At 43.4% G+C, this 27,226-nt stretch overlaps 1 protein-coding gene across 1 annotated transcript in view; it reads right to left on the reverse strand.

The window, feature by feature from the left end:
* Window positions 1-9,322, reverse strand: part of LOC127583868 (A-kinase anchor protein 13-like) — a 407,302-nt gene extending 397,980 nt beyond the window's left edge. Inside the window, 1 exon segment of the mRNA XM_052040262.1 lies at window positions 9,066-9,322. The gene's annotated coding sequence lies outside the window, so the exon portion shown is untranslated.
* Between the last annotated feature and the right edge of the window lie 17,904 nt (window positions 9,323-27,226).

Consider the following 27,226-nt stretch of genomic DNA (forward strand, 5'->3'; position numbering starts at 1 on the left):
ATTAAATCATTTGGTCAATTTCTTGAGTGGGACTCGAAATGTCAACCCTCCAAGGACAACCAAATAACTTAATTCCTGTACAGACGAGCCAACATTTTCCACTTGTAGTGGTTGCATATGCATCTAGGATAGTAAACACCAGCTTTGCTCAAATGGCAGCATACTTTCCTCAGAGGCCAAAGATCAAGGCCTGATCTTGGGTTTCAGCAAATGCTAGATTAACACCCTAATTTCAAATGTACAAGGGACAAAGAAATTAGCCCAAAAGGAGTGGGATTGAGTCTTGCAAGCTTTCAACCACAATGCAGAAATTGGAGTTATTCCACACCATGGGAAGGAAGGATTAGATGAGTACAATCACCTATTAATTCCCCATTGCAGCCCTCAAGATAAAGGAATGCTCTATTATATTCCAGATGGGCTTTGACTTCAATGACAATTACATAACAATTGTCTGGTATTAGGAAAGTGTCAATGACCAAAAAAAAAATTTTAAACTGTCTATATGCCAACTCTCCCTCATTAACAGCACTCTGCTCAACTGAAAAATCTCTTGGCTCCCAGGGACACCCAAAGAGGTCACTTGTATGCAATTGATCCCTCTGTCTGAGAAACCCAAACCCCACAATCAAGGCAGGGGAAAGTTAGTTCTCAATCATTCAATTGATTCAGGAGGTGGCCAATTCATAAGAAGGCAACCACAAGCTAGAGAATCCCTAAAAAAGATAAAAGTAACTAAAAATTCTGGAAATGTCAGCTGGAATGGAAGTGTAAAAGATGACAAGTGCACTTATTCTTGGTGTAATCTTTTATTAAATCAAATAATGACCATAACCAATAAGCATATTCTTATTTTCTGAGACCCCACATTACAATTGAGCAAGGTCAGAATTCTAGATCTAATTACCAGAAAGAGGTGTATTCTTTATATTTTTGGTCATGCCTTTGTTTCAACATGTGTCAGTGCAATTGTCAACATTGTGAGGATGGCTTACAACAGGCTGACACGCTAGAGCATGCCAACGTGAGGAAAGAGGACGCGCTAGAACTTTTGAAAAACATTAGGATAGATAAGTCACCGGGGCCAGACGGGATATATCCAAGGTTATTATGGGAAGCGAGGCAAGAGATTGCTTCACCTTCGGCAATGATCTTTGCGTCCTCACTGGACGCAGGAATAGTGCTAGATGATTGGAGGGTGGCAAATCTTGTTCCTTTGTTCAAGAAAGGGAGTAGGGATAACCCTGGGAATTAAAGACCAGTGAGTCTTACGTCAGTGGTGGGCAAGTTACTGGAGAAGATTCTGAGAGACAGGATTTATGAGCATTTGGAGAAACATAGGCTGATTAGGGACAGTCAGCATGGCTTTGTGAGGGGCAGGCCGTGCTTCACGAGCCTGATTGAATTCTTTGAGGATGTGACAAAGCACATTGATGAAGGTAGAGCAGTGGATGTGGTGTACGTGGATTTTAGTAAAGGGGTTGATAAGGTTCCTCATGGAAGGCTCATTCAGAAAGTCAGGAGGCATGGGATCCAGGGAAACTTGGCTGTGTGGATTCAGAATTAGCTCGCCCATAGAAGACAGAGGGTAGTTGTAGATGGAGAGTATTCTGCCTGGAGGTCGGTGACCAGTGGTGTCCCGCAGGGATCTATTCTGGGACCCCTGCTCTGTGATTTTTATAAATGACTTGGATGAGGATGAGGATGTGGAAAGGTGGGTTAGTAAGTTTACAAATGACATGAAGGTTGGTGGTGTTGTGGATAGTGTAGAAGGTTGCTGTAGGTTACAACAGGACATTGATAGGATGCAGAGCTGGACTGAGAAATAACAGATGTTCAACCCAGAAAAGTGTGAAGTGATACACTTTGGAAGATCAAATTTGAAGGCAGAATACGAGGTTAATGGCAGGACTCTTAGCAGTGTGGAGGAAGGGGGATCTTGGGTCCAAGACCATAGATCCCTCAAGGCTGTCGCACAGGTCGATAGGGTTGTTAAGAAGGTGTTGGCCTTCATTAGTCGGGGTATTGAGTTCAAGAGCTGCAAGGTAATGTTGCAGCTCTATAGAGCTCTGGTTAGACCACACTTGGAGTATTGTGCTCAGTTCTGGTCACCTCATCATAGGAAGGATGTGGAAGCTTCAGAGAGGGTGAAGAGGAGATTTACCAGGATGTTGCCTGGATTGGAGAGCACGTCTTACGAGGATAGGTTGAGTGAGCTAGGGCTTTTCTCTTTGGAGCAGAGGAGGATGAGAGGTGACTTGATAGAGGTGTACAAGATGATAAGAGGCATAGATTGAGTGGACAGTCAGAGACTTTTTCCCAGGGCAAAAATGGCTAACATGAGGCGGCGGCATAATTTTAAGGTGATTGGAGGAAGGTATGGGGGAAAATGTGAGAGGTAAGCTTCTTCTTAAAAAAAAAGTGGTGGGTGCATGGAACACACTGCTGGCAGAGGTGGCGGAGGCTGATACATTAGGGACATTTAAGAGACTGTTAGACACATGAATGATAGAAAAATGGAGGGCTATGTGGGAGGGAAGGGTAAGATCAATCTTAGAGCAGGGTAAAATGTCAGCACAACATCATGGGCTGAGGGGCCTGTACTGTGCTGTAGTGTTTTATGTTCTAAATCGAATAATTGAAAAGAATGTTGACAATTCAGAGTCACTGTCACAACGTAATGGCAGTTTAAATTCAACAGGGCAGAAGTTTTCTGAAGATTCACTACCAACTTATGCCATATGTTCATTAAAAGTATTCTTCACCTGACCATGGGCAATATTACTTACAATCTACAAATTAACACTGGAGTTGGCAATGATGTAGTCCAGGAAAACTCCATTCAAACCGATCTACTGCAACACCGAATCAACCATCCCAAATGCTTTAGCATCATAACATACCTCAAACCAACCTTGTCTGACCTTAGTTCAGTGTTTCCTGCAGATATTAAATTCACATGAACACCAAAATACCGATGAAAAACTCAATGAATAGCTGTGTAAAAATAACACGCCAATTCCTTTTTGTTCCTATGACTTTAGTGACAACAGCAACTCTTTTAAGCTGATGAAACAGTTCAGAGATAAACCGCATGAGCAAGATGCATATCGCTTTTCCACTGATCAAGGATTTCCATTTATTGGTTTCAAGTTTGCCATTATTGTGTTTCATGTTGCTTTATATCACATGACAGGAAGTTTTTAATAAAGAACTAAATGAAATGTGATTTTAATAACACAATTTGACAAGACTCTTGCAATAACAATACCTTGCCATCTGTATCAGTGATAACTATCCTTATACAGAAGCACAAACACAGGAGACAGAACCTCTCCGTAATGACTGCTAATAACATTTAGCAATTAATTTGTAGTCAAGATGATGTCATTGCCATGGACACCTGTCAGCCTAGTTGACATACAAATAACTCTGTATGGGATACCATCTGCATCCTGTGATTAGCTTCCCAATGCATAAATCACTCCCTTGCTTCATTATTCCACACATATATAGTTCTTGCCAAGGCCTCACTAGAATAATAAAAGCTTTCTTAGTCATTAATGTACCCTCCCTCTATTTAAAAAAAGCTTTCTATTTTATTGTGCTCATCAAGCTATGGGAGGCAGTGCAGACAGACACTGTGGAGACATTTGAGGGAGTGAACTATTGGGAAGCATTTGTTTTTGGCACCAAGCAGATGGAAGGTTATCCTTTTCCATTAGGGATGTCAATGCTGTGAAATGGCACACTCTTCTGTCCCCTGCAAAACTCTCCCCTATGAGGTACACACTGCATATCATTCTGCCCTGTTCCCCAATTACACACCTGTCCCACCCTTGGAACAGCACCTGCATTGCTGTGATTTAAAGGCCATAGAGGCCACACTGAACATTTAGCAAATCAAACCCTCCTCTGCCAATGACCGTGGTACCTTCTAATCAACCACCACCCTATTCAGCCCTTGATGTAAATTTGATGGTGATATCTTTGAGATAAACTCCCTCTTGAAAAAGGCCATTGCAGTGGATTATAAACCTCAACTTATAAGTGTTGCTCCAGACATCTACAAGACCTCATCAAGCTGTCTCTTGGAATAAATTTCCATTCTAGGGTTCAATTAGGGCCAGTTTTTTTTTTAAAGTTATGGTTACTTATTTTTAATTTTTCCAATTACTTACTGGAGTTCTGACCATTCCACACACCTGTACAATACAAGTAATTTGAAGATATTTTTTAATGATTAAAATGTTGAAGGATGTAGATTGAACAGCAATGAAATGCATAAAAAACATTCTTAGTGAAGCCAGTACTTGAAAGTGGGATATGGTATTCTTCAAAGGATATTTTACCCAAAATTGCACACAAAACACCACCATGAACCTTAACAAAAATTGACACTCTCATATAAAGTGTTCATTCACATGTATAAAACCTTCCATCGTACCAGTGTTTCTATTCTTATCCTCCTCAGGCTGTGAAACCACCTCTGTCACCCACACTAACCCCTGCTGTGTTCCCCACAACAGCTGATCATCGTTCACCTCCTTAATCTCGAGTTCTGGAATTTGTTTTGCAAAGCCTTCTCTCTTCTCCTTTCAGGACACCTTAAAACAAAGGATCTGATTTTTGTGCACCCTTTGTCAACTCTTCACTGTTTACTGCTTTGCCTTATGTTTCTGGCCTGGGACAATGACTTTTAATGCAAGTTACGATATTTTTTTTATACTGGCAGAATATGGCTCATATGAGTTTTTCCACTCTTAAACAAAAATTAACATCATACTACTTTCAATGACACAAGAGGCCATGAATAACCCATCAGGTCCATGCCAGTTTCCATCATCCTATTCCCTCTCCTCAATCCCCTGTACTCTTGCAATTTATTCTCTCTCACACAAATATATTCATCAACAACTGTTTAATTTATTTTATCGTTAACCTACACCAAACTTAAAATGGCCAGTCGACCTTCCGGCACATCTTTTGAGATCTGGGAGAAAACTGGAGTACCTGATGGAAATCCCGTCACAGGCAGAATGTGCAAACACAGCACCAAAGATGAGCACTGAGCATAGTTCTACAGGGCTGTGAAACAGCAGCAGTAACTGGAGAACCACAAAGGCACCCATAAAAGATTCTCTTCCCACGTACTGGTTGTGACTCAGTCATGAGTTCTTGTACCACCAGGTTCAAATTCCTCTGTGGATGCTTGAGCACATCGTTCAGGCTGGCAGACTAGGTGGTGCACCAAAGGAGGGTGGTGCTGTGGAGAAAACCTCAGCTGAATAAAATGTGGGACGATGTGATTTTTCCAAGTTGACACAAGAGATCCAAAAGATAACATATGCCATTGATTTAACATTTTATTCAGAAGAATGCATTGCCAACAATGCAGCTCATCTTTGGTACACCATCTAAATGGACAATGGCTTCATGTATCTGGAGAGGGATTTGAACATGGGAGGTCAAAACCCAAGAAGATTCCAGGCCATTATCACATCGTTTGTGGGAGCTTGCTTTGCACATATTGGTTGTTGCATTTCCATTAACAACAATACCTACTTCATTAAGTTTAGTATTCTGGGCGCCACATTGGTGCAAGTCGTAGAGCTGGTGCCTCAGTTCAATCCTGGCCTCCCGTGCTGTCTAAGTGGAGTCTGCATATTTTCCCTGTGACCACGTGGGTATCCTCTGACATCCCAGAGATGTGCAGATTGGTAGAATAAATGGCCATTGTTAAAAATGTCTCTACTGTGTGGGTGAGGAATAGAATCTGGGAGGAGTCGACGGGAATTTGGAGGGGGGGGGAAGGGAAAGGAAGAAAATAGGTTACTGGGAAAATTAGTGAGGGGATGGGATTGTTCAGCAAACTGGCACAGACTCAATAGGCCAAAGTGGCCTTCTTTGTTGAAAGAAACTATGTAATTATATTGGTGTAATGAAGAGAGCTGTACAAGTGACTTCTTTTAAATATGGGGATCTGACAATAAGCACCCGTTTAATATATTCTCATGGAATGGGGATGAAAGACAAATTCAAACTTATTTTAGTTCAGGTGTTTGATCCTGGAATGATCTCAGCTTCAGCTCCCTCAGGACGAGACTGCAGCACAGCAGTTAGCATGATGCTATTACAGCGCCAGCAATCGGGGTTCAATTCCTGTCACTGTAAGGAGTTTGTACGTTCTTCCCGTGTCTGTGTGGGTTTCCTTCAGGTGCTCCGGTTTTCTCCCACATTCCAAAGACATACGGGTAGGTTAACATGGGTTGAAATGGGCAGTGCGGATTCACCGGAAGGGCCTGTTACCGTGCTGTAAATAAAGTTTATTAAACTGCTAGAGTAGCTCAGTGGGTCAGGCAGCTTCTGTGGAAGCAAAGGGAAGGTCGATGTTTTGGGTCTAGACTCTGCATCACAGAGAGCATAGAGAACAGATAGCCAGGATAAAGAGGCGAGGGGAAGGTGTGAGGGTGCTGGCAGGCGTCCAACTACCCTTATTCCTCCCAGAAGCAAGTCTCCCCAACTGATTTAAACTACTAATTCAAAACCTACAAACTTAACTTGTGTAGAACTAGAATGGAATGAGGTTTTAATACCAGCCTGAAGGAAAGGAATTAACTTGCTAATATTAGCAACATGAAGTTAGGAAGCAAAGTAACTGAGGTTACTCATAATGAGCTCAGAGGTCCATAAAATAACGAGGACCATGGACAAGGTGGATGGTCACGGTCTTTTTCCCAGGTAGGCAGTTAAGTCTAAACTAGAGAGCACGGATTTAAGGTGAGGAGCAAAGACAAGGGGATCCAAGGGGCAACTTTTTCCACAGGTGGTGGGTAGATGGAATAAGCTGTCAGAGGAAGCTGTAGAGGAAGTTACAATTAATGTTTAAAAGACATTTGGGCAGGTAAATGGATAGGAAAAGGTTTAGAGAGATTTGGGCCAAATGCAGGCAAATGGGACTAGCTCAGGTAATCAACTTGGTCAGCATAGATAGGTTGGGCTGAAGGGCCTGCTTCTGTGCTGACTGCATACCGGAGGAGAAACCAAAGGAGATCAAGAGAATGGGGACAGGGCAGGAAAGTGACAAGAGGAAAAGACTGGATCACTAACCTCACTGAATGGCAAAGGAGGTCTGAGAGACTTGCTGGGCCTACTCCTGATCTGGAGTGTGCACAAAGTTCTGCTCCTCCGTCCCCATCACAGCAGCTCATCAACCTTAGGAGAGCTCTGCTAGATTTCAGGGCTACTTTTTTTTTTGTACACCAGAAAATATTCTTTAATTATTTTTGTTTAAGTAGGAAAGTTTTCAGGAGATCAAACATGGACACTAGCAAAACACAGGTTTACACCAAACTGAAAATCTAAGTAGTCAGCCAGCCTTTAAGCGCTTGCCTTTCCTGATGCAGGGTCAGGATCAGATTTATCATCACTGACCTTTGTTTGTTTCGCGGCAGAAGTGCAAATAGAAAAACTACCATAAATTACTAATAAATAGTGCAAAAGAATAACGAGGTAGTGTTCGTGGACCACTCAAATCTGCTGGCGCAGTTGTTACTACATCATTGAGTGTGGCTCTTGACCCAAACATCGACATCTCCTCTCCCATCCCTCACCCCCCATAGATGCTGCTCGACCCGTTGAGTTCCTTCAGCATTTTGTTTTTGCTTTAAGCTCTTGCCCCTTGCTGTTTGGGAAGTGAAGAAAATCTGCCACTCTACTGATGTATCAAATCCCAAATGATGTCACGCCAAGTCTCTGTCTGAATTGTATTAGGCAGGTGACGTGAGTACACATGCAAAACTTTTCCAGATATGTAATACTGATGTGGCACTGCAAAGAATGGTGCCAGTGATGGAGAATCTGATCACAATCAGGTGCACTGGCTTGCAAAAACTGTGTTTGTAGCATGGAATTCCACGATTTTGGCGACGTCTTTCCTAAAAGATACACATATGGACCATCTGCATAAATCACTGGCTGTTATTACTTAGAATTTCGACATTTAAAACCAGTAACTTCCGTCATTACTTACAAGTGACAATGATTCATGTTCGCAAACGTGTATTTTTTTTTAAAACAGAAACGGACGAGTTTTCTTTTTTGCCAAAACAAAGACCAAACATTAGCGCTCTAAATGTCAGACTCGCATATTAAAGAAATCAAATCTTGACTGTTACACCGAGAGCCCTTTAATACTTACGATTGCAGTTACTAGTTAGATCTGACCATAATCGTTGCAGTCAAGTAGTTTGCGCCGTGCCAAATTGGTGCTTTAGCAGATAAACCTCACATCCAATATTAAACATGTGGAAACAAAGCAACACAAACAGATCCGGTACAGGGCGCCCCGGAACATGATCGGAAACCTAATCTATTAGCAACTATTCAGCAATCCAACTGTGCAGAGAGATTTTGTTTTTAAAAATGCACCTGAAGTTATTGTTACCAGCGAAATCTTGTCACAAAAGAATAAACGATAACAATGTATCTGAAAGGATGCAAGTAACAACACAAAGTGCTTTTGAAATCTAATTCTGGATAAGATCTTATTTTTAAAAGTACATGTGGGAGCAATAAGAGTACATGAAATAGTTTTCTCCAGCAAATCAGCAGAGAACCAAAACAAAAGCTATTCTTCATTACAAATACTGCAATGAAACCCAATTCAAAATAAATAAACTCAAAAGACATAAAAACACTATAACCAGTTTTCTAAATTTTAAAGTACAACTTCTTAAAGAAAACTAAAACAAACTTCTAAAAGGCTCAAAAGGGAGGGAAAGGGGCAAGCTTTGAAAACAGCGCGCACACATACACACAAACACAGCGCTACTGAAATTTGCAAAGGAGTCCGAGCCCCATTTATAGTGTGTCCCCAAACCCACTGAAACAAACACACACACACACACACCAGGTAACAAAGCTGAGGCAGGAACAGAACAAAGCCCAATGTAACAAGGAAGGATATTGAATTACAAGATTGCAAGCACACAGACTTTCTGTATACATTTCTACTTTGCAAGAATTTGTTTTTTTTTTAAAAGCGAAGTTTGTTAAAGGCTTACCTCAATGAGGCCTCGTTAAATGAGAACAGCAACTTTTAACTGTGCTCAGTCATCTCCTCCCTTCTCATTCTCTCAGGGATATAACCAACTCATTGCACTCTTCCTGGGTTATTTAACGCTGCTTTTGTCTCTCCCGATGAGATGTATTTCATTAATTTAGCCTCCTTGGATGCAGTCCGCGTTCCAGATCTACAGCAGTGCAGGAATGAGGGGTATAATAACCAGCTCCTGCCCTCCCACTGCCCCCACTTGTTGCTCCGTTCACTCGCCTCCCTCTCCCCCCAAAGTTAGATCAACAACTGCGCAGGCGCAATACCCAATAACTCCCTCACTGCCACCACGTCTCCATTGGGCCAATCCCAACATCAATCCTCAATTCCATTGGCTATCTCTCATGTCAGTCATAATCTATAGCTGGGTTTCGATTGGATTCCGCGGAGTTCAGAATCGCCCTTCATTTAGTCCTGTGGTTCTCAAATCCTTTTCTATTTTTTGTTAACGTGGAAGGGCAAAAATTAAAACAAAACATGGTGAGTACAAATTTAGTGTAATCACCCTGATTAATGTTACCAAATTTAAATATGCATAAAAGTCCTATATTTTCATAAACATTCATTTTAAGTTAACACAGTTTAACTTTGATATGTAACTTCTACTGTAAAGGTACTGCCTAACTTCAAGTTCAGGTCACATTATAAAGTCTATCAGTGCCGTATGAGATAAGGTAAGACATCTTTATTATTAGTCACACGTACATCGAAACACACAGTCAAATGCACCCTTTGCGTAGAGTGTTCTTGGGGGCAGGCCGCCACGCTTCCAGCGCCAACATGGTATGCCTATAACTTCCAAACCCGTACGTCTTTGGAATGTGGGAGGAAACCGGAGCACCCAGAGGAAACCCACGCAGACATGGGGAGAACATACAAACTCCTTACAGACAGCGGCCGGAATTGAACCTGTATGATGGGCGTGGCTCAGTGTAAAAGCGTTCTTATTTCAAGTGAGACTTAGCCTTATATCCATCTGATTTCTTAGGTAGATTCATGGGAGGTTGTTAGGTTGGTTATCTGGACCCAATGGCGCAACCCAACGAACCCCACAGGAATTTATGTACGGGGAGTTGAATGTATTTGTAATTAATGAGCTCTTATTACCACTGGGAAACACAAAACTACTGGCAGCGACACACAAAAAAATCCAGATGAAGGGTCTCAGTCCGAAACATTGACTGTTCATTTCCCTCCATAGATGCTGCCTGACCTGCTGTTCCTTCAGTATTGTTTACGTGTTGCTTCAGATTTCCAACATCTGCAGTCTTTCTTGTGTGTCCACGAAACTACTAGATTGTTGTAAAATCCCGTCTGGTCCATTAATGTCCTTCAAGAAAGTACAGTATATCTGCCATCCTTGCCCAGTCTGTGTTTAGTTGACGCCTGACCCAACAAATTGTTCCCTCAGTTAAGGGACAGTGAGGAATAGGTACCTATTCTGACCCTGTCAGCAATGCTATGATTGAATAAAAAAGGCACTATTTTGATGTGGAGCAGGAGAAGTCATTGTGACATTCTGCCTAATATAAACCCCACATGTAACAGATTATCTGATCACTATCACATTGCTGTTTCTAAGACCTTGCTCTGTGAAAATTCACTGCCATATTTCCTAATATAACAGCAGTGGCTTCAAAAATACTTATTAGGCTTTAAAGCACTTTTGGATGTTCTGAATGGGACCTGAAGCTCCTTTTGTCCTTCTTAAAGTGAAATTCATTAAAGTAGGATAAAGAGAGACTTTAGACTTGTGCATGTCCATCGATGACTTCTGTCTCTCCACCTCTCTTGACTGCTGCCCTGTTTTTCTGAAATCTATTACTGGAATTAAACACTGAGAACTTTCAATCCCGAAACTTCAACCCCAGCCACTGAATCCAAAACTCTCACATCAACCCAGTCCCCACCTCAACATCATTTTCATGTTTGGCTGCAAACTGAGCTTTCAAGCCCGTATTCACTCTGTCAATTTGTTCCTCCTCTAACTCGCCTTCCCTTGAGTCCCAAACCCCTCTGCAATCTTGTCGTTGGGTCCCAACTGCTTGAGACTCACCCCATCTTGAATCCCAAACCCCTCCAGAGTCCCAATGCAGGGTCCCAACCCAAAATATCAACCATTTCTTTGTCTCCACAGATGCTGCTTGACCTTGCTGAGTTCCTCCGGCAGTTTGTTTTACCTCCAGATTACAGCAGTCTCTTGTGTCTTCCTCTGGAAGCAACTGCCCCAAAGATCCCATCGCTGGTCTGCCATTCCTCTCTGCATTCAGTTCACCCGAAAGCTGCTCCCAGTTCCTCTTCTGCAACAAATCCTGCTCATCGTCGTCCCTCTCAATAGCTTAAAATCCTCACACATCACAAATTCATAATTCTACAAGGGTGCTAAAACTTCTCCACGGTCTTGCTGCCTCTTCTGTGCTACAACCCTCAATCCACCTTTAAACTATCCCATCTTTGCTAGCCAAATATTTGGTTCTCTACGTCCCACACTCTGGAGCTCCCTCTCTAACCTCTCTGTGTTTCCACTTAAAACCCAACTCTTTGATGAAGATTTTGGCTACTGCATCTCTTTCTTTAACCCAGTCCATTTCTTCCCATTACACCGCTGTGACTTGCCTTGAGATTGTTTTTTATACATACCACACAATGATGCAAAAGTCTCATTGGGCAAGTGTCAGTGCAGGACACTAGACTCAAGTATATTCAAAGTGGAAACAGATTTTTGAAACACATGAAAAAAGGGCAGAAGAGTAGAAGAGTGGTGAGCCCAAGATAAGCTGTGATATTGGATGGGATAGCAGACTCTGGCTGACTCCAGCTCTTATTACGTTCTCATCTTTGCTCTCATTTCTAAATCAGAAGATTGTGCATTTAGGTGCCGCTGAACATTGACTTAGCATGATACTTGGGTATAGTGTGCCGTCAGTCCAGAGATCTGGGATCCTTTCTGGGTTAAAACATCTCATTGCATTATTCAAATAAAAACAAGAATTTATATTGTTTGTAGTGCATTGCCCCCTCCTCTCCACAACACTTGCTTTTTGGAATATCCTACTGACTAAATGTGCGTTACATTTGACTCAATTTCATTTGAGAGACAGTTTCAAAAATAGTTGAGCAGTTGATAAATTGGCCAGGTTGTCTTTGTCCGACACTTTATGATAAAGTTAAAGTCACTTGATACATTCACATTTAATCTCTCTGATGGATCTGTTGCATTAATATATTAAAATGGCTACCTATCTCTCTGTCTATCTGTATTCCCTCCCTCTGTTTGTCTAGATAGACAGTAAACTATTTATGCTTGAGCTTCAATTGATATGAAAACTTAAAACTTCTCAAAACATGTCGTCTTCAGCATGTCAGACAGCGTTGGTAAAAGCTCATTCATCTCACCGAGGTTTAGGGTGCAATCATCTGATTCACTCATCTTATGTACAGTTCCACAAGTGGCCATAAATTTTGTGTTGATCAATGAATCTCCCAGTTATTTTATCAACATCAGCAAGGTACTACCACCATTGGTCGTATCTACATGAGGTGCTGCCTTAAGAAGGCGACATCTATCATCAAAGATCCCCATGGGCCATGCCATCTTCTCGCAGCTACCATCGGCAGGAGGTACAGAAGCCTGAAGTCCCACACCACCAGCTTCAAGAACAGCTACTTCCCTTCAACCATTCGGTTCTTGAACCAACCTGCACAACCCTATTCACTACCTCAGTATAGCAACATTATGACCACTTTGCACTACAATGGTCTTTGTTTTTTATTGTTCTAATTGTGTTCTTTCATGTAAAAGTTGTGTATAATTTATGTTTAATTTATGTTTTTCTTGTGAATGCTGCTTATCTGATGCTATGTGCCTGTGATGCTGCTGCAAGTAAGTTTTTCATTGCACCTGTGCATACAGGTACTTGTGCTTATGACAATGAACTCCACTTTGACTTTCACTTTGCATTCCTGACTCGGGCATTACCCCTCCATGATAGGGTCTTGCCTGTGGCTTCACACTTCTATCACCAGAAGGCACAAACCCTTCCTTCCTTGCATTCAAGGAGGCAGACGTCAATTGTGGCATCCAACAATTTTTCTTTCGCAAAAGTATATGTTACTCATAAAATTTGCAAATAAATGATACATATATCGCTATTTACTGAACAAGACATACATTCCATTTGATGCATTACATAGCAATTCAGGCTGACCCTCAACAAACACAACTGCATCCACTTCCAGGCAAATACACCTTCCAGAAGGAGATGAATGACAGTCTCACCTGCACTACAGCCGAATCAAGGGCAGTATGTGGTGGCATTGAGACCCCAGCTGTGTATGACGGGGCAGGCCCTTCTCACCACCAGCCAAGCAAGAACTTGGTGCTTACTTGGAAGTTCTAGTGATGGGGCATTCTGCCAAAGCATTCAACTAAATGACTGAACTAAAGCCTGCACCTTAGCTCAGACCTGGCCAGTTTATCATCTTCTCAGCTATTTTGGATTTTCAAAGCTATCTCTAAAGGGAAAATGAATCAAATTTAGCACTGTTTTAAGTCAGTAGTGAGTTTGTTCCAATAAATAAGAATGTTAATCCTCAGCCAGTTCCATCACGGGTACAGCTCTCCCCACCATCAAGGACATCTACAAGAGGCAATGATTCAGGAAGGCAACATCCATCGTTAAGGAGCTCCACCATCCGGGCCATGCCCCCTTTTCATTGCTGCCATCAGGCAGGAGGTACAGGAGCCTGAAGACCCACACCTCAAGGTTCAACAACAGCTTCTTCCCCACTGCCATCAGGTTCTTGAACCGACCTGAAAAACCCAAATACTACCTCAGACTATATTCTGTTTTACTCTCCCTCAACTTGCATTAATATTATATTTATTTTTGTTTATTTTGTGGTGTAAGTTATGTATAATTTATGTTAATTTATGTTTGTAATGTACTGTGCTGCTGCTGCAAAAAGCTAATTTTCCTGGCATTTATACCTTGGGCGTGTATGCCCACGGCAATAAACTTGAATTTGAACTCAATCTGTTTTGAAGGGACAATTTGGGGCAAAAGTCCAGTTGAAGTTCTTGCTTTTCTTTGAATCACATAATAAACTGCACAGAATGTTGGGGTTTTAATGTGACCAAGGTGCAGAATTATGATATAGATAATGGAAGTAAGTTTTCTTTTAGTCCCTCCAGTGTGACAGGTTTCCAACAAGCCTTGGCCTCAACTGTGCCACTTGGGGAATTTAATTTCATGAACACTGGTCCTTAATGTTATCAACTGTGAGTGCATGCAACCATAAATGGATGGTTACTGGGAGGGGGTGGGCATGCTTGCACAGGTAGCTTTCACCTCCATCCATTCCCCACACATGCCACCACAGTGAAGGTCTGAAGAAAACTTAGTTTGAAGAAAAATGTGGAACTCATTCTAAACCTTTCAGGTGCACCTCCTAGTGGCAGTTAACACAATGGCATGATCAGTCACTTGGGGTCAGATTGTCACCAATGGCACTGGAAAAGGAGGTAAATTATTAAAATAATTTTATCCAAAATGCATAATGAAATGAAAACACCCCTGTCTTTATAGGGGGAAACTGACATTGAAGTTATGGATCACTTTTTTGTGGAAGTTTAGCAAATTCCAGTATGGTTAAAAGATTTTAAATTTAAAATTATACTTTAGTTATCAATAAAGCAACACCTAACATGACCAGATTAGTTACACTACAACTATGTCAAGGAACATGAACATGGCAAAAGTGGGACAAAAGTGAGCTGCATTTACATAGTGCCTCACAACCTCTAATCGTCTCACTTTACTACAATCGGCAAAGTTTGTTCTGAAGGGCTTTCATTGTTAAAATGTAGGAAGCACGGCAGCGACTTTGTGCACGGCACGCTCCCACTTGCGGTGCAACAACAACTTCTTTTTGTGTTGTTCTTTGGTGGATTACTGTTGGCTAGGACACTAAAGGAACTCCCCTATATTCCTCCCAAAACTGCTAGTCTAAGTCTTCCAGACTCATGAGAAGTGGAGATGATGGGAGCTGGCGGGGAATGAGGCAAAATATCTGGAGTTTTGCTCAGTTATAATCTACGAGCATTTCAGGACATTGTTGCAAGGGGTTAACTGATCTTGCTGGACTTGACCGAAAGGCATCTATGGGACGATTGCAGATGATGCCATTGGTGTTTTCCTACTTCATACTTCCTTACATTCCGAAGGAATAGATTGTTTTGCGGGAAGAGTCTAAAACTAAGATACATTGGTAATTAGTTAGAAATAAACAAAGGCTCATAAAGAACCAACACCATACCTGTGGGTTCAACTGCAAATCTTAACCATCAGCAAAATTTAGATCTACATAGTAGGTTAGCTCGAGCCGCCAATTTTTGAGATCATGATCATTTGTGTACTCGGTGTATTGAAGGCTAATTTGTGGACTAGTCTTCTGAAAAGTTTAGGAGAGAAGACAAGATAAATAACAAAGTACGAATTTGCTGCTAGCTTGGCTCAGTGATAGTGGTGTTATTTCTGAGTTAGAAAGTCGTGGGTTTGATCAGCAAGATGTCCAGGCTGAAGACTTTAACATTGAACCACTGAAGTTGAGACATCATGTTGAGACCCTGTTTAATTGAGGCCAGGTCCGGTGACCTTAGACAAAGAAGAGTAGCAACATTAAAAGTACTTGATTTGGTCTTTTGAATCAACAAACAATCTGCTGGAGGAACTCAGTGGGTTGAGCATCATCTGTGGGAGGAAAGGAATTGTCTGCATTTCAGGTCGAAACCTGCATCAGGACTGAGAACTGTTAACAATTCCTCCACAGATGCTGTTCGACCCACTGAGCTTCCCCAGAAGATTGATTGTTCCTCCATATTCCAGCATCTGCAGTCTTTTTTGTCTCTGATTCGGTCTTTAATTGCTTGTGTTTCTGTGGGATCTTGTTCTGCACAGATTGACTGTCAAGTTTCCTGCTTTACAATAATGTCAATATCATTGGCTGTGATCTGCTCTGGAGCATCCTGGGGTCATGACAATCTCTTTATTAAGATAAGCTATTTTTTTATGAGACAAAATATTTGAGTTTGCAATCTTTTCAGTTTAGGAATGGAAGTTCTTATTGTCTAGAAATTGGAGTTCATCCAATTGGTCACACAAAAGGCTGGAGCAACTCCGCGGGTCAGGTAGCATCTATGGTACCCCGATGGTGTACCTGGCAGGGTACTGAAAATCTGTGCTGACCAACTGGCTGGAGCATTCAAGGACATCTCCAACCTCTCACTGCTGCAGTCGGAGGTTCCCACCTGCTTCAAAACGGCATCAATCATACCAGGGCCTAGGAAAAGCTGGGTGAGCTGCCTCAATGACTGTTGCCCGGTTGCACTTGCATCTACTGTGATGAAGTACTTTAAGAGGTTGTTCATGGGACTTGGACCCGCTGCAATTTGCCTACTGCTACAACAGTTCTACAGCAGAAACAATCTCACTGGCTCTCCACTCGGCTTTGGAGCACCTAGACAACAGCAAAACATACGTCAGGCTGCTGTTTATCGATTACAGCTCGGCATTCAACACCATTATCCCCTCAGTACTAATCAATAAGTTTCAAAACCTGGGCCTCTGTACCTCCCTCTGCAACTGGATCCTCGACTTCCTTATCGGGAGACCACAGTCAGTGCAGATTAGTAATAACATCTCCTCCTTGATGACAATCAACATAGGCACACCTCAAGGATGTATTCTTAGCCCACTGCTCTACTCTCTCTACACTCATGACTGTGTGGCTAGGCACAGCTCAAACGCCATCTATAAATTTGCCAATGACACCACTGTTGTTGGCAGAATCTCAGATGGCGATGAGGAGGCGTACAGGAGTGAGATAGGTCAGCTGGGTGAGTGGTGTCACAACAACAACCTCGTACTGAACATCAGTAAGACCAAGGAATTGACTGTGGACTTCAGGAAGAGGAAGTCGGGAGAACACACATCAGTCCTCTTTGAGGGGTCAGCGGTGGAAAGGGTGAGCAGCTTCGAGTTCCTGGGCGTCAACATCTTAGAGGATCTATCTTGGGCCCAACACTTTGATGCAATCACAAAGAAGGCACGCCAGTGGCTCTACTTCATTAGGAGTTTGTGGAGATTTGGTATGTCACCAAAGGCTCTTGCAAATTTCTACAGATGTACAGTGGAGAGCATTCTGACTGGTTGCATCACTGCCTGGTATGGAGGCTGCAATACGCAGGATCAGAAGAGGCTGCAAAAGGTTGTAGACTCAGCCAGCTCCATCGCAGGCACAACCCTCCTCGCCATCAAGGACATCTTCAAGAGGCGGTGCCTCATGTAGGCGGCATCCATCATTAAGGACCCTCACTACCCAGGACACGCCCTCTTCTTTCCTTCCGCCATCAGATTTCTGAATGGTCCATGGACCCATGAGCACTACCTCGTTATTCCTCTTTTGCACTATTTATTTATTTTTGTAACTTAAAGTAATTTTTATGTCTTTATGTCTTTCACTGTAATACTGCCGCAAAACAACAAATTTCACAACATATGTCAGTGACAATAAACCTGATTCTGATGAGAAATGGACAGTCGACGTTTCAGGTCGAGACCCTTCACCTGGACTCCTCTGGTTCAGATGAAGGGTCTCGACCTGAAATGTCAACTGTCCATTTCCCTCCATAGATGCGCCCTGACCCGCTGAGTTCCTTCAGCTTTTTGTGAGTTGCTCCAGATTCCAGCATCTGCAGAATCTCTTGTGTGTCTTCATCCAATTAGTGTGTGCCAAGCAGATGCTCCATCGAGTGCTAGCACTCAATCGGGTGACCTATAAAAAATTGAGAAAATGTTAAGAGGCATGATTAAAAATAAACATTAGGGTGGCTTTAAGCTTGATTCACGTGTAAAATAACAATGCACCTGCACAAATCACAATGGCAGCTGCTCGCAAGATTGCAGCCATTGCCATGATGAAGTACAGGAAGGCTGTTGGAATCTCTCCCCACAGTAGCCAAGCAGCAGGTGCAGAAAAGACTGCCACGTGACGAGGCTAATCGTATCGAAGGCAGGAGCCTGTGTCTTCAGTGCGTCTGCCAACTCCCACCTCGCATCTACACAGATGGAGTCCCGTGCTGTGAGTGGGCCCCAAGCCACCGTGAGGCATGGTCTCATCACTGGCGAAGATCGCAACATGCATCTGTTTCAGCGGATGATGAGGAAGGACTGCTATAAGTTATGGCACACCCGGTCATCCTGTTGGAAGTATAACGATGAATAAAAATTGAAGCCAGCAGATGCAGAGAGCAACACATGGAAGGAACATTCCAGACCCGTCACGTCATGTCTCCTTGCCAACCCGCTGCAGGGTTTTCTCCTTGTTGTAAATGCAGAAATGCTTGATTTCCACATAAAAGCATATGAAAATTGGTCCAATTTCTCATCATTAGTACTTAAATCCTGGCAAACAATGGTAAGCTGAGAAACGCTGCCCTGATCTTTACCACGAGGAAGGACAAGGGCAGTACGCACATGGGAACACCTGCAGTTTCCTTTCCAAGGCACCAACTATCCTGACTTGGAAATATACTATCGTTCTTCATCACTGCTGGCTCGGGTTATTTCTTACATTCACTTTTGGGGTGTATGGACATTGCCTAACTGGTCTTAAGAACATGGTGGTGAGCCACTTCTTGAAATGCTGAAGTCCCTTCGGTGCTCTCACAGTGAGTAGAGAATTCCGGGATTAAGACTCTGTGGTGATGAAGGAACAACAATGTGATTCCAAGTTGAGGTAGTTTCAAGTCAAGATAGAGTCATACAGCACAGAAATAGGCTCCTTGGCCCAACAGGTCCATGCCGACCAAGATTCCCATCTAAGTTAGTTGCATTTGCCCGTGTTTGGCCCATATCCCTCTAAACCTTTCCGATCCATGTACCTGTCCAAGTTCCTTTTAAATTTTGTTAATGTGCTTGCCTCAACCACTTCCTCTGGCATCTCATTCCATATATCGACCACCCTCTGGGTGAACAAGTTACCCCTCAGGTTCCGATTAAATCTCTCCCCTCTCACCTTAGACCTATGTCCTCTGCTTCTTGATTCCCCAACCGTGGGACAAAGACTGTGCACATTCACCTCCTCTATGCCCTCATGATTTTATACACCTCTATAAGCTCACCCTTCACCCCACACCTACCCTTCAATGAATATCGTCCCAACCTGCTCAACCTCTCTCCATAACTCAGTCTCTTGAGTCCCAGCAACATCTTCATAAATCTCCTCTGTACTCTTTCCAGCTTAATGGCATCTTTCCTATAGCTGGGTGAATAGAAACGAACACAATATTCCAAATGCAGCCTTACCAACGTCTTGTAGAACTGCGACATAACATCCCAACCTTTTTACTCAATGCTCTGACATTGGTGTGTGACTCGAAGGGAAACTGCAGTGAGTGTTGCTCCTATGCACCTGTCGCTCTTGTGCTACTTAGTGATAGAGGTGGCTAGTTCGGAAGGTGGAGAAACTTGGACATTCTACTGAGGGTACACACTGCAGCCACTGTGCGTGGTAGTGAATGGGATGGCAGAGTTGGAAGTCTCTCCTCAACATCATAGTGGGAGAATCATTGTCCCCAAACGGCAGCACTTTGAGAGTGCAAATCACCACCACCTCCTCAAGGACCATAAATTCTGGGTCTGTGAATGGAAAATAAGATGTCTAAGCAGGATAGAGGGAATAACTGCTGGACCAAGAATGTGGAACTCAAGGAGATTAAAAGTCAAAGCTCAGAACCCTTGATATAATAAGGCCAATAAATTAAGATTAGGATTATAAGCAAGTTTCACAGAAACACTGAAGATATCTGAGTTATCTTGTAACGTCACAGAAAGCTGACATTAAGCTACTGCAGAGAGCACTGAAAACATATCGCCACACTTCCGGTGCCAACATAGCATGCCCACAACTTCCTAACCCGTACGTCTTTGGAATGTGGGAGGAAACCGGAGCACCAGGAGGAAACCCACGCAGTCACAGGGAGAACGTACAAACTCCTTGCAGACAGTGGCTGGAATTGAACCGGGTCACTGGCACTGTAATAGCATTACGCTAACCGCTACACCACTGTGCCTGCCATTCTTCCTGATATATTACCCATTTTACAAAGATACAAACTGACCCATAGTGTTACAGTGGTCTTTTGCAATTTTGATTCTTGATTAGAGGTCATGGAGGATTAGTTCAAAAGCACCCATCATACAAATGTCTCTTCTCCAAGTGAAGAGCATTCAACTTTACAATTTAAACGGGCTTACGTCAGGGAACTCTGCAGCAGAAGTTCAAATCAGTATATCTTAAAGGGTATCTGAGAGAATGTTCCCATTCTAAGGTTATGGTCACTTCTAGTCTTTTGGGAAGGCAGAGAGTTAACTTTGTCAAAAGCTGCACAACTTCTGGTTACATTGGTTAAAATTACTGGCTCACTTACAAAGTGAACAGTAAAACAACAGCGTAACTAAGAAGTACCATGCCTTGGAATGTAACTGACAGCACTTCCACACTGAATGCCTCATGTGGGTATTCTCTGTAGATTGTGAGACTGTTTCACAGATAGATTTTAATAATTTGTGCACATCGCAGAAAGACTAAAGGCTCCATCTTCCAACTGCCTCTCTGAAAAATTATTGTGAGCAGTTGCATCTGAATGAATGTTGATGCTCAGAACCTTACCACCTAGCTCATCAATGAATGATCAACAGCTGGTTAAGACCTGACTCTGAACCTAAATTAGCTTTTTAAACTGGTTGGTAGGGGGACAAAGAAGTGCCAAAAAAAAACCAGCACAATTTGTACAAGCAATAACTCTAAAATAGATATCTTCCACTAAATGATAAATGGCAAACACTTTCCTCCCAATCTGGGTAACTTCCCCTGATGTGGTGTGGAGGTTACCCATTGCTTAACCAACTTGATTTCTTTTATACAATTTGGCTTCCAACTTCAGAGATAGAGCCACAGAATCAGGCAACACGGAAACAGGTTCTTTAGCCTTGGTCCGCGCCAGTCATCAAGCCCCCATTTACACTGATCCTATTTTGTTCTCCTCACATTCCCATCAACTCCCCCCAGATTCTACCACTTACCTACACACTTGGGATAATGTGCAGCAGCCAATCAACCTACCAACCCATACATCTTTGGGATGTGTGAGGAAACTGGAGCATTCAGAGGAAACCCATGTGGTCACAGGGAGAAAGTGCAAACTCCCCGCTTACAGCATCAGAGGTCAGGATTGAACCTGAGTCACTGGAGCTGTGAGGAAACAGATCTACTAGCTGCACGACTAAGCTGGCACTTATCAGAGGGTCGGCTACCCTCCACTGCTTCACTGAAATGAGTCATCTTCATGCATGGGGGACAACAGTCTATTTGGGAGCATTATCCAGGAGTAAGACGTTGTCGTTATCCGATATACACATATAGACCTTTTAGCAGGAATTACTGGATGGAATTGGAATTGGAATTGGTTTATTATTGTCACATGTACCAGGGTACAGTGAAAAACTTGTCTTGCATGATGCTTATACAGATCAATTCATTACAACGGTGCATCGAGATAGTACAAGGTAAAACAATAATAGAATGCAGAATAAAGTGTAACAGCTGCAGAGAAAGTCCAGTGCAGGTAGACAATAAGGTGCAAAGTCATAACAGAGTAGATTGTGAGGTCAAGAGTCCATCTTATCATACTAGGGAACCGTTCAATAGTCTTATAACAGTGGGATAGAAGTTGTCCTTGAACCTGGTGATGCGTGCTTTCTGGCTTTTGTATCTTCTGCCCAATGGGAGAGCGGAGAAGAGAGAATGTCCAGGGTGGGAGGGGTCTTTGACTATGTTGGCTGCTTTACCGCTTCAGCAAGAAGTGTATAAGTCCATGGAGGGGAGGCTGGTTTCAGTGATGTGCTGCAGTTCTCTGCAGTTTCTTATGGTCACGGGCAGAACAGTTGTCATATCAAGTCATGATGCATCCAGATAGGATGCTTTCTGTGGTGCATTGATAAAAATTGGTGAGGGTCAACAGGGACATGCCAAATTTCTTTAGCCTCCTGAGGAAGTAAAGGTGCTGGTGAGCTTTCTTGGCCATAGCGTCCACGTGGTTGGACCAGGACAGACTATTGGTGATGTTCACTCCTAGGAATCTGAAGCTCTCAAACCTCTCAACCTCAGCACCGTTGATGTAGACAGGTGCATGTGCACTGCCCCCCCCTTTCCTGAAGTCAATGACCAGCTCTTTGGTTTTGCTGACATCGAGGGAAAGGTTGTTGTCGTGACACTATGTCACTAAGCTCTCTATCTCCTTCCTGTATCCGAATCATCGTTATTTGGGATACGGCCCGCTACGGTGGTAGCTGCAAACTTGTTGATGGAGTTAGAGCAGAATCTGGCCACGCAGTCGTGAGTGTATAGGGATCAGAGTAGGGGGCTGAGGACGCAGCCTTGTGGGGCACCAGTGTTGAGAATAATCGTTCTGGAGGCGTTGCTGCCTATCCTCACTGATTGTGGTCTGTTGGTCAGGAAGTCAAGGATCCAGTTCAAAGGGAGGTGTTGAGTCCCAGGTCTTGGAGTTTGGTGATGAGTTTGCTTGCAGTTATGGTATTGAAGGCAGAACTGTAGTCAATAAGCAGTAGTCTAACGTAGGTGTCTTTACTGTCCAGATGCTCCAGGGATGATTGTAGGACCAGGGAGATGGCATCCACCATAGACCTGTTTCGGGGGTAGGTGAATTGCAGTGGGTCGAGGTTGTCTAGGAGGCTGGAGTTAATGTGTGCCATGACCAGCCTCTCAAAGCACTTCATGGTGAATGTCAGAGCCACCGGGCGGTAGTCATTAAGGCACATTACTTTATTTTTCTTTGGTGCCGGGATGATAGTGGTCTTCTTAAAGCAGGTGGGAACCTCACATTGAACCAGGGAGAGATTAAAAATTCCTGCAAATACCCCTGCCAGCTGATCTGAATAGGATCGAAGGACACGGCCAGGGACACCATCCAGGCCCACTGCTTTCCATGGGTTCACTCTCTGGAAGACCAATCTTACATCCGCAACGGTGGTTGTGGGTTCAGGTGCATTGGAGGCGGTCATGGTGGGTGATGACATTCCAATCCCCTTCTGTTCAAAACGTGCACAGAGTGCATTCAGCTCATCGGGAAGGGAGGCACTGTTGTCGGCGACGCTGCCCGACTTCATTTTGTAGCCCGTTACTGCATGTAAGCCCTGCCACAACTGACGGCTGGTCTGGGACTCAATTTTGGACTTGTGTTGTCTCTCGGCATCTCTGATAGCTTTGCGGAGGTCATATCTCGATTCCTTGTACAGGTCAGGATCACTTGATTTGAATGCTGCAGTCCTAAACTTCAGTGGGGAGTGGATCTCCCAGTTCATCCATGGTTTTTGGTTTGGGAACACTTGGATCGTCCTCTTTGGTACACAGTCCTCAATACACTTGTTGATAAAGTCCCGGATGATGGTGACATACTCCTCTGGGCTGGCAGCTGAGCCTTTGAACATGGACCATTCCACTAACTCAAAGCAGTCGCATAGAAGCTCATCTATTTCCTCAGACCAGCACTGTACGACTTTCTGTACTGGATCCTCCCGTTTCAGCTTCTGTTTGTATGCAGAGAAAAGGTGCACAGCCTGGTGGTCTGACTTACCAAAATGTGGGTGGGGGTGGGGGGGGCGGTGCCTTGGTAGGCATCTTTGATGGTTGTGCAACAATGGTCAAGGGTGTTTGGGCCCCTGGTGGGACAGGAGACATGCTGGTAGTATTTTGGTAGCACACTCTTGAAGTTGACCTGTTTGAAGTCACCAGCAATGATGAAGAGGGCCTCAGGGTATCCCGTTTCAAGGCTGTTGAGTACCGTGTAGTTCATTGAGTGCAGGCTTCACATCCATCTGGGGTAGGATGTAGACTGCCATCAGTATAGCTGAAGTGAACTTCTGGCAAGTGCAGTGTTTAAAGCTTTACTCTGTAATTGCAATGATATCCACCAGATGAGGCCTATTCACAGATGTATTAACAGGTATTTGGTAAGCCTGGCTAATATTCAACAAAATTTTCATTTCATTTATAGAAACATAGAAACATAGAAAACCTACAGCACAATTAAGGCCCTTCACCCCCAAAGCTGTGCCGAATATGTCCCTACCATAGAAATTACTAGGCTTACCCATAGCCCTCTGTTTTTCTAAGCTTCGTGTACCTATCCAAAAGTCTCTTAAAAGACCCTATTGTGTCCGCCTCCACCACCGTTGCCGGCAGCCCATTCCACGCACTCACCACTCTCTGAGTAAAAAACTTACCCCGACATCTCCTCTATACCTACTCCCCAGCACCTTAAACCTGTGTCCTCTTGTGGTCACCATTTCAGCCCTGGGGAAAAGCCTCTGACTATCTACACGATCAATGCCTCTCATCATCTTATATACCTCTATCAGGTCCCCCCTCATCCTCTGTTGCTCCAAGGAGAAAAAGCCGAGTTCCCTTAACCTGCTTTCATAAGGCATGCTCCGCATTCCGGGCAGCATCCTTGTAAATCTCCTCTGCACCCTTTCTATGGCTTCCACATCCTTCCTGTAGTGAGGTGACCAGAACTGAGCACAGTACTCCAAGTGGGGTCTGACTAGGGTCCTATATAGCTGCAACAATACCTCTCGGCTCCCAAATTCAATTCCACGATTGATGAAGGACAATACACCATATGCCTTCTTCACCACAGAGTCAACCTGTGCAGCTGCTTTGAGCATCCTGTGGACTCGGACCCCAAGATCCCTCTGATCCTCCACACTGCCAAGAGTCCTACCATTAATACTATATTCTGCCATCATAATTGACCTACCAAAATGAACCACTTCACACCTATCTGGGTTTAACTGCATCTGACACTTCTCAGCCCAGCTTTGCATCCTATCTATGTCCCGCTCTAACCTCTGACAGCCCTCTATACTATCCACAACACTTCCAACCTTTGTGTCATCCACAAACTTACTAACCCATCTTTCCTCTTCCAGGTTATTTATAAAAATCACAAAGAGTAAGGGTCCCAGAACAGATCCCTGAGGTACACCACTGGTCACCGACCTCCATGCAGAATACAAACCTTCAACGACTACCCTTTGCCTTCCGTGGGCCAGCCAGTTCTGGATCCACATTGCAATGTCTCCTTGGATCCCTTGCCTCCTTACTTTCTCAATAAGCCTTGCATGGGGTTCCTTATCAAATGCCTTGCTGAAATCCATATACACTACATCTACTGTTCTCCCTTCATCGATGTCTTTAGTCACATCCTCAAAAAATTCAATCAGGCTCGTAAGGCAGGACCTGCCCTTGACAAAGCCATGCTGACTATTCCTAATCATATTATACCTCTCCAAATGTTCATAAATCCTGCCTCTCAGGGTCTTCTCCATCAGCTTACCAACCACTGAGTTAAGACTCACTGCTCTATAATTTCCTGGGCTATCTCTACTCCCTTTCTTGAATAAGGGAACAACATGCTCAACCCTCCAATCTTCTGGAACCTCTCCCGTCTCCACCGATGATGCAAAGATCATCGTCAGAGGCTCTGCAATCTCCTCCCTTGCCTCCCACAGCAGCCTGGGGTACATCTCATCTGGTCCCGGTGACTTATCCAACTTGATGCTTTCCAAAAGTTTCAACACCTTCTCTTTCCTAATATCTACATGCTCAAGCTTTTCAGCCTGCTGCAAGTCCTCACTACAATCCTCCAGATCTTTTTCCATAGTGAATACTGATGTAAAGTATTCATTACCTCCGCTATTTCTTCCGGATCCATACACACTTTCCCACTTTTGCACTTGATAGGCCCTATTCTCTCGCATCTTGTCCTCTTGCTCTTTACATACTTGTAGAATACCTTGGGGTTTTCCTTAATCCTGCCCACCAAGGCCTTCTCATGTCCCCTTCCGGCTCTCCTAATTTCCTTCTTAAACTCCTTCCTGTTAGCCTTATACTCTTCCAGATCTCTAACATTACCTAGCTCTCTGTACCTTTTGTAAGCTTTTCTTTTCCTTTTGACTTGATTTATTACCACCTTTGTACAGCCTTTGTACACCTTTCATGTAGCACCTTTTATGTGCTACATGTAGGACTTTTATGTAGCACCTTTCACAATCTCTGGGCATCAGCCTTGGGGGTAATTGATTAAATAAACTATTGTTCTGTTGATTGAGAGGTGAATGTCGTCAGATCAAAGGGTATGAGCCCCTTAAAAAAAGGCAGCTAGGACTCAGCTAAATACCACATCCATTAGACAGGACCTCCAATACTGCAGCTCTCCCAGGACAGTACTTGAGTCTTGATCACATTTGAGGTCCTGGATGGGTCTTGAACCTACAAACTTTTCACTCAAAAGCATGCTGTGGTTGGATGAGCAATGGGTGGTTCCATGCAATATTACAATAAAGGTGACGGTGTATGTTAAAACTGATTTTCTCCAAATAAACCAACATTTTTTTGTTTCCAGATACCCGCGGAATCCTCTGTTATTTTCAAGCCCACATACTCCTCACAGCAGCAGAGGAAGCTTATCCAATTTATTTAGCCTCTGGGCAACTTCACCATCCTCCCCACCAGTGCATCGAGCTTAATGCCCATTTTACATCCAAGATGAAATCAGGTTCTGAGAAAATCTCATGCCCGAAGCTGGCTAACCCCAGCTGTTCTTTGCTTAGTACCCTTGTAAATAATTCAGTTTTGTTTTTGAAATTCCCTTTAAAACAAAACTCTTGAAGGCTGTTGTGTAAGGTACATGCTAAGCGTCACATGGTTAAAGCAACCAAATCCACATGTAGGCTCAACATGTGTCTTCAATATATGTTTTTACCCAATTCCGCATCAATAATCACACTGTGAGCTGAAACATAAAGCTATTATATTCTGTCAGCTGCTGGATTCCTGTTAACCATCTCTGGAACTGCCAGAATATTTTCTGCAATGCATCCAAACAATGAAACAAGAGATCCAATTTCTTTTTGCTTTACTTCTAGTTTTCGTCTCTGCTTCAAAAGACTCTAACTTTGCTTGGTA

This window comes from Pristis pectinata, chromosome 28, assembly GCF_009764475.1.
Source record: "Pristis pectinata isolate sPriPec2 chromosome 28, sPriPec2.1.pri, whole genome shotgun sequence".
Lineage (NCBI taxonomy): Eukaryota > Metazoa > Chordata > Chondrichthyes > Rhinopristiformes > Pristidae > Pristis > Pristis pectinata.